Source organism: Mustela nigripes, chromosome 3, assembly GCF_022355385.1.
Source record: "Mustela nigripes isolate SB6536 chromosome 3, MUSNIG.SB6536, whole genome shotgun sequence".
NCBI classification, from domain to species: domain Eukaryota; kingdom Metazoa; phylum Chordata; class Mammalia; order Carnivora; family Mustelidae; genus Mustela; species Mustela nigripes.
Genome location: NC_081559.1, coordinates 85,418,246 through 85,435,203, shown reverse-complemented (window position 1 = coordinate 85,435,203; position 16,958 = coordinate 85,418,246). Strand labels below are relative to the sequence as shown.

General features: G+C 36.5%; 1 long non-coding RNA gene and 1 pseudogene across 14 annotated transcripts in view; one reads left to right on the top strand and one right to left on the bottom strand.

The window, feature by feature from the left end:
• The window catches only part of LOC132013906 (uncharacterized), a 74,520-nt gene that overhangs the window by 15,962 nt on the left and 41,600 nt on the right, over nucleotides 1–16,958 (top strand). For 13 of the 14 annotated variants that reach the window (XR_009403146.1, XR_009403143.1, XR_009403153.1 and 10 more), the window contains 2 exons: nucleotides 878–976; nucleotides 14,703–14,774. This is a non-coding gene — a long non-coding RNA (uncharacterized LOC132013906). The remainder of the gene's footprint in view (nucleotides 1–877; nucleotides 977–14,702; nucleotides 14,775–16,958) is intronic. The other variant, XR_009403141.1, reaches the window with a different exon arrangement.
• LOC132013341 (large ribosomal subunit protein eL33-like) lies at nucleotides 14,053–14,613 on the bottom strand (annotated as a pseudogene).

Sequence of the window (16,958 nt, the reverse complement as noted above, 5' to 3'; positions counted from 1 at the left end):
TTGCAAGTATTTTGCTACTTTTTAAATTTGTGGACAGTGACTTCTGAACTTTCTCAGGAAGGAGGTCTTAATAAAAAGCATGCCTGAATCCACTTCTTAATGATTTTTAGCTTCAGTGAAACCGTTTACAGGATTCCTCTTCCTAACAACTGCTCTGCCAAGCATTGTATAAAATAGCATTCTTCATGGTTAGATGATCCCAAGGAAGGTGACCAAAAGATTTTAAATACAGAGGAACGGAACCAGCCACTCAATCAGAATTTGTACTTTTTTCATATGTGTACTGTGTCTCTGGAGTAGCACCCTGTTTGGTGCACGTGTGTGTAAACACATAGCATTTAGCTTCAGAACGCGTCACAGATTTCTTTCCTGGTCACCATGCTGCATGACTGATCCATTTCATATGATGTGTTTATTATGGTTCATTGCCCACTGGTCTTATTATTTAACAATTTGCATTAAATTGAATTTTCTATTTACAGGTATAAATGGAAATTTTGGCTTCTGAGAATTTATTATTTACTGGCTAGAATGCTCTTGGTTGAATTAACTCTGCCAATATTGGATTGTGTATACCTGGAATAAAGTTTGGGATATTTAATTAGAATATCATCATCGGGAAAGATCTTGTTATTTTTATGGCTAAGCTTGAGCTACTGAGGCCAGAACAGTATCATTAGTCTAGGAGACATTTACCATAATTCTCTAGAGGTTTTTAAAAAACCATGCATGTTTCTTGATGGATCAGAAGAAGTTAAATTAGTGGTAATGTGTATAAATTACTCAAAGGTTCAAAAAGCTTGAAACCTTCATCATCTAATATAACATTTTGTTGATAACTGGAAATCTCTCATTTTAAACTCTTGGTTTCCCACAGATGCAAGGAGCTAATACTTATTGACGGCCTACTGTTTGCTGGCTCGGGCTACATCCTTTATCTATTTTGTTTCATTAAATCCTCAAAGTATCTTGTGAGGTAAGCATTACTTTTATTACCGTTTTATAGGAAATGGATGCTTAAGAAAGATCACAAAGTTGCCAGCACACCTGCCCAGTGAAACAGTAGAGTCACTCAGAGCCATGGCTGTGTGCAACTCTTCCAAGTCCAAAGTGATCTCCATCTCTCCTTGTTCTCTGGCCCCTTTTCCCATGCCCTGCTCCCATTCAACCTGTTAGTGTTACAGAAGATGCTAACACCATTCCCTGTTTTGGGCTGTGGACATGTGGTTCCATTCTTACCTTCTGTGCCTGACACACTCTTAGTTTGTTTTCAGCTCCAGCCCTGGAATGGTCACCCACGGTCACTGTCCATACTGGATCTAGGGGAAGTCTGGCTAAACTCCTAGGACATTGTGTGTGTGTGTGTTAACATTTTTATTTTTAGCTTCTTTCTCTCTAATTTTAAAGCAGATTGAGATAGTTGAGCCATTTTAAATCTTTTAATTGGCCCATTTTAAGCCTACAATTCAGTGCTTTTTAGCATAGTCATGGATATGTACAACATCACCAGAGTCATTTTTTTTTTTTAAGATTTTATTTATTTATTTGACAGAGAAAGACACAGTGAGAGAGGGAACACAAGCAGGGGGAGTGGGAGAGGGAGAAGCGGGCTTCCTGCCAGGCAGGGAACCCGATGCGGGACTCGATCCCAGGACCCTGGGATCATGACCTGAGCCAAAGGCAGACACTGAACAACTGAGCCACCCAGGCGCCCCACCAGAGTCAATTTTATTTTTTATTTTTAAGATTCTATTTTTTTTTTTTTTTTATTTGAGAGAGATAGAGACATCATGAGCAGGGTGAAAGGGGCAGGGAGAGAGAGAGAGAAGCCAACTCCCCGCTGAGCAGGGAACCTAAAGTGAGGCTCAATCCTGGGACTCCGGGATCACGACTGAGCAGAAGGCAGATGCATAACTCATTGAGCCACTCAGGCATCCCCAGAGTCAATTTTAGAATACTTTTGTCTCCACAAAGAGAAACATTACACTCTTAGGTCTCACTGCTGCCCCATCTCCCTAGCCCTCACCAACCACTAATCTTTCTGTTTTCAGAGATTTGCCTCCTGCAGACATTTTATATAAATGGAATCACATAATGCATGCATGGTCTTGTGTAACTGGCTTCTTTCACTTAACATAACGTTTCAAAGTTCATACATGTAGCATTCGTCAATACTTTATTCCTTACTATGACCGAATAGTACTCCGTTATGTGGATATACCACCTTTTATTTGTCCAATTGGGTTGTTTCCACATTTTGGTGATTGTGAATGGTGCTGCCGTACTTTTATGTACTATCATGTGTTTGAATATCTGCTTTCAATTCTTTGGAATATCTAGGAGTGAAATTGCTGGGTCTTAAGTCTGCATTATACTTTTTGTGGAACCCCTAAGCTGTTTTCCATAGAATTTTATATTCCCATGAACAATGTATGATGGTTCAAATTTCTCCACATCCTTGTGGAAATGACACTTGTTATTTTCTGTTGTTTTGCTTGTTGTTGTTGTTAGTGTTGTTGTTGTTGTTGTTTTTTTTTTTTTTAGCCATTTGGGTATTAAGTGGCTTCACTGATTTTTAAGATCTTCTAAAGATTTTTCAAGCAAGCTTTATTCTATTCTCTTTTGTGCTCTCAAGAATGATTTATAATTCCTTTAAATTTATTATCACATCCTATAATCTCTCTCTCTTTCTCTACCTTCTTATCCCTTTCTTGAAACCAGAATGGACAGTCTTGTTTCTTTTGTATTTCCAGGGCTGAGGACATGCTTGAATGAGTGAGTAAAGGAATGGAGGGAGTTGGGAGGTCAAGGAGTGCTGGGAAGTAGCATTTCCTTAGGATCCCTCCATTGTGCCAGGCACTGTGTAACACCAACATGTCTTATCTCATTTAATTTTCATAAGAATAGTAATAGCTTGTCCATTTCACAGAAGAAATGAACCAGAGACAATCTCTCATCACCCAGCCACTGAGCATAGAGATTGACTTCAGATCCAACCCTCCCTGAACCAAGACCTGTGTTAATTGTATGACAACATGTCACAACAGAAAGAAAACATAGTAAGGCCCATTCCTACTCTTACTACTTGTTCTAGGACTCCCTCCACTTATTGGATGCTTCCTGGTGTCATACATCATGACAGCTAAATTTTGGATACCATCTAATCTAATCACTTTAAGAATCTAGTGATTCAGACATTTTTACTATTTCAAATAATGGAACTGTCACTGAAATGAAATAACTGCCCAAGAATAAACAGCTAGTAAGCTGTGAGCTCAAAACCAGATTTGCTTAATTGCAAAGGTCCTTCTATCAGCATAGGGAAAATGCTTTAGAGACCTGAAAGTTTCACCTAGTTACCTGACAGTTTTGAGGTCAGTCAGGAAATCAGGCAACCAGAGTGTGCAACAATTTTTTCAAGTACTTTCGTTTTCTTAATTGCTCCCAATCATGATTTTGGTGGTATAAGTATTCTACTATGTATTATGAAAAAAGTTCCCGTGACCCTAAAAGAATATTCTGATCACTGGCTTATTATATTTTAAAGCATCTTACCTATAATTTATGTAAAATATACTACATCTGATCAAACCTTTTTTAGATAATAGTAAATTGGCTAATCTAGCTTTTAACAATTTGAGCATTCATTCAATATTTATGCCACATAGACATTTTTTCTTTTACTGTGTAAATTCTACCTTAGAGCTGTATGAAGTATTGGGAGGAGTCCACGGTAAAGATAAACAAGAAACATTATAACTAGTATAGAAATTTTAAAAATATAGCTGATTTTATACTAATTTATATACTTTGATTGAAGAGGATCGCTCCAGGATTCACATTACGATATTAAATATTGGGAAACCTCTGCATGGCGATATTTTGGGATTAGGTGTAAGTGGAAAAGAAGAGGCATCACATGACCTTAAATAATTTTAATCACTGTGTTTTCTCATTCCCGGTATCATGTTTTCATGTTTCATTCATTCTTGCATCATGCTCTTCGTTGCTCTTCATGCGTTTTTCAAGGATTTTTTTTTTTTTAAATAGAGGCCTATGTTACCATTTGGCATATGTCTCCCTTGTCAGTGACATCTTGAAAATTAAAAAAAAATAATACCTCCCTCACACGCATCCATGCAGGCTGTAACTGCACCATGCTTCAAAATGTGTCACCTTATTAAATTCTGCAAATTGTTCTGAACATTGTCTCTATAAATGTTTTGGAAGGGCTTTACTGTCAGGTCAGCTTTCTAAGGGCTAGAAATATGTCAAACCTGGCAGCCTTACCTTTATTTAAGAGCCAAAATACAAATAAGTAGATTACAAAGCAATCAATCAATACAGCATCGCAGGATGTTGTGGTTGGCATTGACCTCGGAGTCCGGCACTGTCATTTTACAGATGAATAAACTCGTCTGTGAGCTCTGCAGGAGATGGGGTTGTGCCTTGCTTGACTCAGTTGCAGCCAGTGAGGTAACCCTGGGTGTGCTGTCGTGCCTCAGTTTCCTCGTGTGGAAGAGAGGGACTTTCCTTTCATTAGGTCATCCCTCAGGCTTTTCCCCACTTGCAGTTTCTGTGGTGCTTTAACAACTTGTATCATACTGATACGGTTTTAGTCCTTAAAGCATTCCTGACCCTCCACGGAATAACTCTTCCAGTATTTTATGGGGTCTCCTTACACATTCTTTAAAAGTTGGATACGCTATCAATTTATAGTTATTGGGCAGAAATCATAACTTTTATCCATTGTCAAAAGAATACAAGGAACGAAGATCTTTCCCTTGTTCTCAACATTTCTTGGCTTTTTACCCCTCCTTGGTTTGTTGTTTTAGGGTTGCTTGGGGATAATAGGTTATTGACCTTTGTCTTTCTTTCGACAAGAAGCTTTCATTGAAGTTTTTGTGTGTGGGGGGCCATTGTGTAAGAAACAGTGACGCTCACATGCAAGTAATTAAATGGATGGAAGGCAAGAAAAAAAGGGGCACATATTTAAATTGATTAATTTTCTTCCTGGAAACTTGTGGAGCCTAATCTGAAAGCTGTGTGCAAGTGCGCATGGGCTTTCTGAGAATATTTCCTCCCTTCCGTTACTCTGAAGTCTCTGGGTGAGTTTAGTCCCCCTGCAAGGCCTGGGCAGGCAAGTTTGGCAAATAATTCTAATCTGATATGATGCCTGCTTTTCTACTCAACTGTAAAAATCTATTTCATTCAGATATCACCTGCTATTCTTATGGCAAGTCTTTGGAATAGAGATCCTAAATGTGTCAAAAATATGTAATGCATTTGTGATCGAAATAAATAGAGACGAGGGGACTTCAACTTGCTTTCACATGTGCTGGCCAGCACTTGCAGAATTCAAAGTAGGTTATGTTAGCCTTCCCACTTGCAATGGCTTTATGGATGTGGTGTTTATATACCCTAGATTTTCCAGGGCAACCTGGGTTGTAAATATTCTGTCCTGTTGTTCCCATAAGTACAATCATACTTGTCAAGCTATGTGTCATGAGTTTTGGTTTGGAAAATATGGACACCGTATGTCCATCAGAGCCTGTTTTTCTGGCCTGATGCCTTATGCTGTTCCTCCACCGTGCCTTACCCCTTGCCCACTTCCCATTCTCACCAAAGGCTTGTTTCTGCTTTAGTCCACTTGCTCTCAGACTAGTGTCTAGGGCACCGTGTGAACAGTAAACTAATCTGTGCTAATGGGCAAGCAGGAGAATATCAGGGGCAGGACGATCCACACATCTAGAACATTCTGTCTCCTCTCAGGTAGACTAAGTGGCACTTTGGAAATAGTGCCTTGACACTATTATCAATGGAGAGGATAATAAGACAATTGTAGTTGTCTTCTCTCTAAGACAAAGTCGTTCTGTGGGTGGTTGACCAGGACGGATTTCTCAAAGGAGTCAAGGAGCCCCCACGTTTCACTGTGAAGATGGCTTCTATCCTGTCAGTATCTTTGGTGGGCTCTGCATACGTGTCCAAGATATGATTAAATCTCCGTAATAGTAGGAAGGAATAAAAGGCCAGTATAACTTTACTTCTCTACCCACAATAATTTCTTCTGGTATGTGTACACTGCTCAAATGCTCTTTTTATAAAGTTGGAAAGCAAAATTGTTTTATGACAATACTTGCTGAGGCAGCAAGATAAATCTATGCCTCTCCATCATTAAATCCCTGCCCCCCCAACACTGAACTCTGACTTAAAATTATTCTTTAATGAGAAGGCTCAGTTTAACATCTGTAGAAGAATGTTTAGGATTATTTGAAATATTTTGTAGGTTTTGAGTTCATTGCCTGCCATTTTCCTTTCAGCCTAACTTTGTTATTTCTGTTTATTTTATGTGATTTTATTATGTAAACACAAAAGATTTCTACTAACTGTCCAAACAGCTTGCTTTTAAAATCTCTGCTTAACCACTTTTACTTGAATCACTTTTTTTTTTTTCTTGTCTTGGTTTAGTACTTAACTGTGATAAATCTCAACTGGATCACCTTTAACTCTTTAAAAAATAACTTCTCATTCTTCTGTGTTAAGCAGTTTACCTTTTAGAAATTCAGTCAACATTCCTATTGGCAATTTGTATTATCTTAAAAAGCCACATTAGTACCTTGACTATTCAGTCCTGGGAGCATTTGCTGAACCAGATGCTTTCAATATCATCTATTATTTTTAATCATACATGGTTAAGTCTCAGGAACATTCTCTTGAGATTGTTGACTGCTTAGGAAACTAGAATAGCAAGCAAGCACATGATATCTTTAGAAACAGCCTACAGATTTAACTTCATTATTATCCTAATCAATATCTGAGTAATTAAGCTGACTTATTATCAAATTCAAGCTTTCCTTACAGTCTATTATCAGTTTGTTTTTCCTGATCCCTTATGTCTACATTCAGCTAATTTAATGCTAACATTGTAGAGTCACCTGGTCTCTCTTGTTAACTGTAATCTTCTAATAATTGTATTCAACTGAGAGATCAGTATGTACCAGACATAGTAACCTCTAAAACCTTAACAATAAACCTGAAAGATTGATACTATTATCCCCATTTTACAGATGGGAACATAAATTTTGAGTGGGTAAATCATACTTTTCCACCTCACAACCAGTGAGAATGAGGCTTAAGTTCAAACAAAGCCTGATTTAAAAACCCCTACTTCTAACCACTGTGCTATAGTACTTCCTATTAATGAAGGATAAAGGTGTCTGCTATGTAAATCAACATAGTCATTGACAATGCACTTCCTTCTTTTATACTGCAATATGCATCAATGAAAGCATTTATTAGTCTTGTCTGGTTTTCCTTTTTTATTTGAAAAATGCTAAAAAATGTATCATCTATTCATAAAATCGTATAAAATGAGCAAAAGATTTCCCCATCCCTCTAAGATCTTACAGCCCTTAGTTTGTGTACTTTCTAAGTTCTCTTAGGCATATCTAGACATGGCACTATAAACCTTTCCTTGATGTTTTTTAAAGTCTTAAGGTTTATTACTAAATTACTCCATCTTATCACTCTTGCTTGCATAGGGAACATAAAACTTTACTTTTCTGGGCAAAGACTGTAAGTATCTTTTTTTTTTCCTCCCTTAATAAGGATTTTGAGAGTCTAAGCTGTGAATTGGTGAGACAAATGGTTTTAAAATATTGATTTCCTTTTTTTTCTCCTGATGTTTGTCCATTGTTAGACTATAGGAAGAGAGTTTTAGTCAAACGCTTAATATTTCATAGTATCTTTTCTGTAAGTGGATGGTTGGATATTCTCATAAATCCTTTCCTCTTTGGGATCAGAAACTTCTTTGACAGACAGACATTTAACATAGGCTTTTTCAGGCGTCCATCTTCCTCTAAAAAGTGAGGGTATTTTCATATTGAACAGTGACAGAGGCAAGAATGAAATGGCTAGAGGAGTATGCTACTGGACATAGCACAGGTACGGAGCTATTTGTCCCCCAAACCTTCCACTGGACTAAGAGTGTGATCTTTTCTAAGTTCTGAGGTTTTGGTCTTAATGGTCCCTTCTGTAACATGGACACAATATAACTCATGGCCTGTGCTGTTGTGAAGATTCAATGATGAAATGATGCAACATGCTTGGCCCTGATCTTCAGACTACAGAGTGTATTTATTTATTTATTTCAATTAAAAAATATTTCCTTGGGAGCAAAATACACATTACATAAAATTTACCACCTTAACCATTCTTAAGTATACAGTTCAGTACATTCATGTTGTTGTGCAACCTATCTATGGGGCTCTTTTCTTCCTGCAAAACTGAAACTGTACCCGTTACACTCTAACTTCCTATTCTCCGCTACCCCCAGCCCTGGGAACCTCTGTTCTACTTTCTGTCTCTATGAGAATTTGACTACTCAAAGCATGGTCACATAAGGGGAATCTTAGAGCATTTGCTTTTTGGTAACTGGTCTATTTCACATAGTATAATGTTCTTGAGATTCATTCATGTTGTAGCAAGTGTCAGAATTTCATTCCTTTTTAAGACCAAATAATATTCCATTGTATGAATATGCCACATTTTTGTTTCTCATTCTTTCATTAATTGATCCTTGGGTTGCTCCCCCCATTTGACTATTACAAATCATGCTGCTATATCATGGGTGTCAAAATATCTCTTTGAGACCCTATTTCCAATTCTTTTGGGTATATCCCCAGAAGTAGAATTGCCAGATTTTGAGGAACTGACATACTGTTTTCTGTAGTGACCAGATTACTTAACATTCCCACCAATAAGTCATGAGCCTCCAATTTCTCCACATCCTTGCCAACACTTGTTGTTTTCTGTTATTTGATCATATCTCTCCTAATGAGTGTGAAGTAACATCTCACCAACTTTTAAACCTTCAGACAAATTCTCATGTTTTACCTGCTAACCATTAGAAGTAAAGTATCTATTATGAAACAAGTTAGGAATTACATGCAGACAAAATTAAGGAGTACTGACCACAGAATAAGATGTTTACATTCTTATTAGTTGATCTGTCATAAATTATCTGGATGTGAATCTGTAATTGTTCTTACAATGGATTTTCTGTTCGTTGAGTTCCTGTTTAGGGAAAAAGCATAGTGAAATGAAATTAGACCTGATTTCTCTCTCTTTAAAAAAAAAAAAAAATTATTTATTTATTTATTCATGAGAGACATAGAGAGAGGCAGAGGCAGAGGGAGAAGCAGACTCCCCGTGGAGCAGGGAGCCCAATGTGGGCCAGGATCCCAGGACACTGGGATCATGACCTGAACTGAGGGCAGACGCTTAACAGACTGAGCTACATGGGTACCCTGACCTGACTTCTTACAAAGAGTATAGAGAAAGCACCTTCCTTTTCTTGGATAGGACTATTTTGACTTGTCATGTATTGCTTATTGAAAAGGGCTTTTTATTCTTATTCAGAGACTTGAGTTTTCAGACATCGCTATTTTGTTTAGACCAAGGAGGCAAAAGCATGTGAAAGATTTACAGGTTTACTGCTGGTTTTACATTTTGGAGATAAGGTATATATAGACCCTACCTTATGGAAGGAGTCTATTTTCTGCTACTGAATCAGGCCTGGGGCTTGTTGGTCGCTGCAGTGAGAGCACTAGTGAGTAAATGTGCTTGCATTTCAGTGTGCTATAATGTGATTTTTAAACTTGTTCAATCAATTCACTGTTGTCATCACATCTCTTCCGATTTTCAAGTGCAAACTTGACACCATTGTTCTTATTAACAATTAAAAAAAAGTTTTGCCCCTCAAGTCTCTATTATAAGAGACATATCCTTGAAGTTATGGTTACATTAAAATTCTTACTACAAATGAAGCCAGCTAAAAATGTTTACCAACTTGAATTGAGCTCATCATGTTTTGTTTGCTGAATAGTGTTTTGTGATTTTACCAACATAAGAATGAGTCTCCAAACTATTTTTAAAAAGTGGAGCTTTTACTCTAAAGAAGTGCTTGCCTCATTTTCTTCATGCTACTCCAAACAAGATGTTGTTTATTACTTTGAAACACTATATGTAAACCCCAGGAATATGTTAAATATGATTGAAGTCTTGGCTGTCTTTAACAAATTGAAGTTTCCAGAAATTTAGCTGTGTTTAAAAACCAAAGCCATGTTTTCAGGAAAGATTTCTATTTCCAAATATGTGGTTGCCCAAACCTTTTATATTTTCATGTCAAATTCAGCTGCCAAATAACACACACTGTACCTTAGCTATAATAGAAAAACACACATAGACTTCAGATTAAAAAAAAAACACACTGCAAGAACTATGATCATATTTCTTGAACTTATGCTATTCCTATGCATATAAGTGTGTTTTAAAGTATGCTCTGTGAGGCGCCGGTCACTTACACTGGTACAAAATTGACATGCACAGCACAAGATTGGCACCGTGTAACAGCTGATCTGGGAAAATACAGGAATTCCTAGCCAGACCAAAATATGAGGTCAAGGAAGTCGCTTTTATAATAATAGTGGTTATCTGTTTAATGTGTGATCTGGCAGTGATATGATGTTGACCATAGGCAATTATGCACATTTCTAAACTGGTTGTGTGCAAGCCCAGAGTAAGAGAAACCCCCCAGTTTGTGATAAAAGGGTATTTATTGCCCTTTTATTTCCTTCATATGCTTTACTTAATCATTTATAAAAGACAAATTAATAGTGAGTACCAATTTCATTCTGAGTTTTATTCTGTAGTCATTCCTACACATTTGGGATATGTATTAATATGTGCTCTTAATAGTTTTGGCACAAGTTCAGTGTCAACGAATGAGTGATGTACACATTTTATAGTCTTCTTAAGGGATAGCAATGTGGCTCAGTGACAGTGTGTCTTGATTTCTTTGGGGGCAGGGTACTTAGATATGAGTCATATGGGATAGAGACCTATTAGCTACTTTTTCCCAGCTAGTGCAATATGGCACAATTTTTGATTCATTAGAGTGCATTTTTTTTTTAAGAATGGTACCATCAGGATTGTGTATAGATTAATATCTAAGAAACTGGTTGATTATATGAGACTCTATTTTCCTCTATCATTTCAATGTAACTGAAAATTTATATTCTCTATTTTCATATCAATGACAATGTGATGACACAGCAAAGGAGTTATATTGGCTTGTGGCTCACATCAAATGTAATCTTCTTTTCTTTGTGAAAAAATACATTTATTTTGAGCAAGGAAAAAGAAATTGGAGTGTTTCAAGTATCAGGAAACCTATGTTGGAGAGGATAGTGATTGGCTGTTGTTTACCTACTCTGTGGGTAGAACAAGGAGAAATGGGATTGAATTTTAGTAAAGCAGGTTTAAATTAGCCATGCAGAAGCACTTACAGAAGACACCGCAATGGGTTGCAATTGTTGCCTCCTTTATTCCCAGGGACTCCGTCTGCTGTACTCACCAGGGCTCAGCATGGTGTCTGGCACAGAGAAGGTGCTCAGCTGATATTAAATGAATAAAGAGAAAGAACAGATTAAGGAGATGCTTATAAAAGACATAGCATTTGTTCTCAATGTAAGGTATTAATGTTAAGGTTTAATGGTGCCATTGTTTTAGGAACATCTACAAGGAAATCAGAATTGTAAATATTGAAAAATCTCTCTGGAATTTTAAATTTAACAATATGCATATTTACCTACATAGTTAACAATTTTCCCCAGACGTTTTTCCTTTAAAAAGCAGCACAGTATAAAGGATGTGGAGCTACTGTGTAGGGAGCGATGGGCTGGGAGACTTCTAGCCCCAGCACAGTTCCGTCCAGGTAGGGAGCCTGGGCTATTAGCTACAGTGTTGCCTTCAAGAAGCCTCTGAATACTGAACAGGAAATATTAAGAGATACATGTTGTGTCTATTTATCTCTGAAGGTTTTTCCACTGAGTAATTTTTGGGGCTTTTTTTGTGGGTGAGAGGGAGTGTGGTAAATTATGCATTATTCCTTCTAATGTCAAGCTGAAACTCAAAAGAAGATTTTATTTGAAAGATATAAATACAAAGAGCTTCAGACAAGGACCCACGTGTAGCCACTAGATATTGCGGAGTTCTGTGTGCTCAGAGAGGGTATCCCATCCTCATGAGGATTGCTTATCAGAAGACGAGTCAGTGTCAAACTATAACCAGCAAAGACCAGTTAGGACTGCACAGTGGCCAGTCTTTGGGCCGAGTGTTTTGTGGTCCAGTCCCTAAGGACTGTGCAGGGTCTCTGGCGGGGAGGATAATCTGGGGCTGTTGTAGGTGGGCCTGTCAAATTCATTAGGAACTGAAGGCACTCCAGAGTTTCTAAGTTTCACAGGCCTTGGAAAATATTTATGGCCTGATCACACTGACACAGGTTGCAAATTAGAAGAAATACAAAATTCAACTTAATAACTAAACAAAATGCAATATTAAGGCAGCTTCATTCATTGTCAAAAAAGTAGCATAAAAATGTCAAGACATTTGAAAAGAGTTTGTAAGTTAAACCTTTTTACTCTGAAAGCATCCATACTTGATGATCACTTGGAAATCGTAGTTATAAATCAGGCATATTACTTGAAGCCTAATATTTCAAAAACAAAATTATAAAAACCCTTTCCAAATTTTTACAACAAAATGATTGTACTTATTTGGGATATGGGCTCATTTTAATCTGTGTGATATCATTGTACTTCAGAAGTAATGGTGCATAGGGTCTGTGGAGCATTTAAAAGGGTCTTAAGTCTGGGAGACTAGGTGGGAAAAAGTAAGAGGTTAGCTATATTTTATTATTTAGTATTTATTTATTTGAGGTTAAGTATATCTTAAAAGGTACTAAAAGAACCATACGTAGATGTCTAGCAATATTTCCTTATAAAATATGAAATGAACCCTTCATGTTTTTTATTGATGTGTAATCGACATGCAATATTACATTAATATCATGTATACAACACAATGATTCAACATTTCTGTATACTGTGAAATGATCACCACAGTAAGTGTAGTCACCATCTGTTACTGTACAAGTTAATACAATATTACTAACTGCATTCCCCATGCTGAACATTACATCCCCATAACTTATTTATTTTATAACTAGAAGGTTGTACCTTTTGATCCCCATTACTCATTCCCCCCATCCACCTGCTCTCAGGCAAGTGCCATTCTGTAATCTGTACTTATGAGTTTGGACTTTATTTTGTGTTGTTGGTTTGTTTTGTTTTTTAGATTCCACATATAAGTATTTGTCTTTCTCTGTCAGACTATTTCACATAATATAATACCTTCAAGGTCTACCATGTGGCTACAAATAGCAAGATTTCATTCTTCTTTATAGCTGAGTAGTATTCCATTGTATATTTTTAGTATATCTTCTCATCCGTCAATGGACTTAGTGATTTCCATATCTTGGCTATTATAAATAATGCTGCAGTGAATATATCTTTTCAAAACAGTGTTTTTTTTTTTTCTTCAGGTAAATACCCAGTAGTGGAATTGGTGAATCATATGATAGCTCTATTTTTAATTTTTAGAGGAACCTCTATATTGTTTTCCATGGTGGCCACACCAATATACATTCCCACCAACAGTGCACATGGGTTCCCTTTTTTCTGCATTCTGCATTCTCACCAATACTTGCTGTTTCCTGTCTTTTTGATGGTAGCCATTCTGATCAGTATAAATTGATAACTCATTGTGGTTTTTTGATTTGCATTTCCCTGATGATTAGCGATGTAGAACATCTAATCCTGTGCTTATTAGTCATCTCTATGTCTTCTTTGGAAAAAATATTTATTCAGATCTTCTGCCTATTTGTATAACTAGATTATTTATTTTTTATTGTTGAGTTGTATGAGTACTTTATGTATTCTGAATATCGATCCTTATCAGATATATGATTGGCAAATATCTTTTCCCATTCAGTAGGTTGCCTTTCATTCATTGATGGTTACCTTAGCTCTACAGAAATGTTTTCTTTTTCTTTTCTTTTCTTTTCTTTTCTTTCTTTCTTTCTTTCTTTCTTTCTTTCTTTCTTTAAAAGAGAACAAATCTACACCTTTATTTATTTACTTTTCTGTAAGTTTAAATCCTTGAGAGGTATAGCATCCCATGGATTGTGTGGCCAATGGCTTTAGCGGGAGATTTGTTTTGGAATTTGGCACAAACTATGCCACTGTTTCCATGAGTTACTCTTCTCTAGATTACTCCAGTTTTGTTTGGTTTGCCACCAGGAGTCACTGTGTTTTTCTTTGCTCTGTACGCATAGGCACATTTCTTACCTGGATGGAATTCAGTTTCATTTCAGCATAAACACCTTCAAATTTAAGAAGAGTTCTGTGCTCCCTCTGGTTCTAGAGACCCCACTTATAGCCAGCAAAAATGACCTTGGACCACAACCTTCCAGACCTATTTATCGTTTTAGGTGTCCTCTTCCCTCCACAGGCTCCAAGATGGTAGAGAAAGTTATGCAGAAGCTTTTTAGTTTGATGTAGTCCCATTTATTTATTTCTGCTTTTGTTTCCCTTGTCTCTGGAGTCAGAGTCAAAAAACCATCACCAAGACCAATATCAGGGAGCTTACTGTTTATGTTTTTTCCAGGTCTGACAGGTCTATGTTTTCAGGTCTAGCATTAAAGTCATCCATTTTGTGTTGATTTTAATATATGGCATAAGATAGTGGTTGGTCCAGTTTCATTCTTGTGTTGTGCAGTAACTATTTTTTTTTTTTTTTAGCATCATTTATTGAAGAGACGATTCTTTATCCATTGTGTATTCTGGATGCCTTCACCATAAATTTTTTTGATGGTATGAGTTTATTTCTGGATTCTCTATTATGTGCCAGTTTATTTCTGGATTCTCTATGTGTCTGTTTTTATGCCAATCCATATTGTTTTGATTATTGTAGCTTTATAGTGTAATTTGAAATCAATGATCCTGATACTTCTGGCTTTGTCTTTTTTTCAAGACTGTGTTGCTTCTTTGGAGTCTTTTGAGGTTCCACACAAATTTTAGAATTATTTATTTTAGTTCTGTGAAAAAAGCCTTTGGACTTTTGATAGAGATTGCACTGGATCTATAGATTGTTTTGAGTAGTATGGATATTTTCACAATATTAATTTGTCCAAACCATGAACATGGAATATCCTTCCACTTGTGTCATCTTTAATTTCTTTCAGTTTGTATATTATAGTTTTCAGTGTACAGATCTTTCAATTCTTGGGTTAAATTTATTTCTAGATCTTTTGTTCTTTTTGATATGATTGTAGATGGAATTTTTTTTGTTTCTCTTATAGTTCATTATTAGTGTATAGAAGTCCAACAGATTTTTGTATATTAATTTTTTATCCTGCAGTTTAATAAATTCATTTATTAGCTCTAATCATTTTTGTGGAGTCCTTAGGGTTATTTAAATATAATACTGTGTCATCCACAAATAGCAACAAATACTTCTTCTTTCCAGTTTGGATGCCTTTTATTTCTTTTTCTTGCCTAATTATTGTGGCAGGACTTTCAATACTTACGTTGAATAAAAGTGAGGAAGGGGCACCTGGTTGGCTCATTTGGAAGAGCATGCAGCTCTTGATTTCTGGTTCAAACCCCATTTTCAGTGTAGAGATTACTTAAAATAAATTTTTTTTTTAATGGAAATAGTGAGCATCCCTGTTTTGTTCCTGATCTTAAAGGAAAAGATTTCAGGTTTTATATCAGTGAGTATAATATTAACTGTGTTTTTCATATATGGCTTTTATTATGTTGATGCACATGACACACACACACACACACACACACACATTGTTGAGAGTTGTTTTTTTTTCCTTAAGCATAAATGGATGTTGAGTTTTGTCAAATGTTTTTTCTGCATCTATTAAGATGATCATATAATTTTTATCTTTCATTTTTTTAATGTGATGTGCCAGGTTAATTGATTTGCAGATGTTGAGCCATCCTTGTATCACTGGAATAAATCACACTAGATCAGGGTATATGAACTTTTTAGTGTATTGTTGAATTTAGTTTGCTAACATTTTGTTGAGGATTTAAAAAAAAATATTTTATTTATTTATTTATTTATTTGAGAGAGAGAAAGAGAGCGTTAGTGAGTAAGAGAGAGCTCAAGCTAGGGGGAGAGGCAGAGGGAGAGGGAGAAGTAGACTCCTTGCTGAAGTAGGAAGCCAGATGCAGGGTTCAAACCCAGGACTCTGGGATTATGACCTGAGCCAAAGGAGATGCTTAACTGACTGAGCCACCCAGGTGCCCCAGAGATTTTTGTATCTATGTTTAATATCCCAATACAAGGATATTGACCTATAATCAATCCTCCTCTCTTTTTCTTCCTTCCTTCCTTCCTTCTTTCTTTCCTCCTATTTATTTATTTATTTATTTATTTATTTTTTGGTGATGTCTTTGTTTTGTTTTGGTATCAGCATAATTCTTGCTTCAAAGGAAGTGTCTGGATGTCATTCCCTCCTCTTCAGTTTTTTGGAGAAGTTTGAAAAGGCTAAGTATTAAATCTTCTTGAATGTTTGGTAGAATTCACCAGTGAAGCCATCTGGTCCTGGACTTCTGTTTGTTAGGAGGTTTTTTTTTTTTTTTTTTTTTTCTTAAAGATTTTATTCACTTATTTGACAGACAGAGATCACAAGTAGGCAGAGAGAGAGAGGAGAAAGCAGGCTCCCCGAGGAGCAGAGAGCCCGATGTGGGGCTCGATCCCAGGAACCTGGAACCATGACCTGAGCCGAAGGCAGAGGCTTTAACCCACTGAGCCACCCAGGCGCCCCTGTTAGGAGGTTTTTAATGAGTACTCAGTCTCCTTATTGGTCTTTGTTCTGTTCAGAATCTCTATTTCTTCATGAGTCAGTCTTGGAAGATTGTATATTTTTAGGTATTTATCCATGTGTTCTAGGTTGTCCCATTTGTGGGCATTTAAGTGTTCATAGTAGACTCTTATAATCCTTTGTATGTCTGTGGTATCATTTGTTCTTTCTCTTC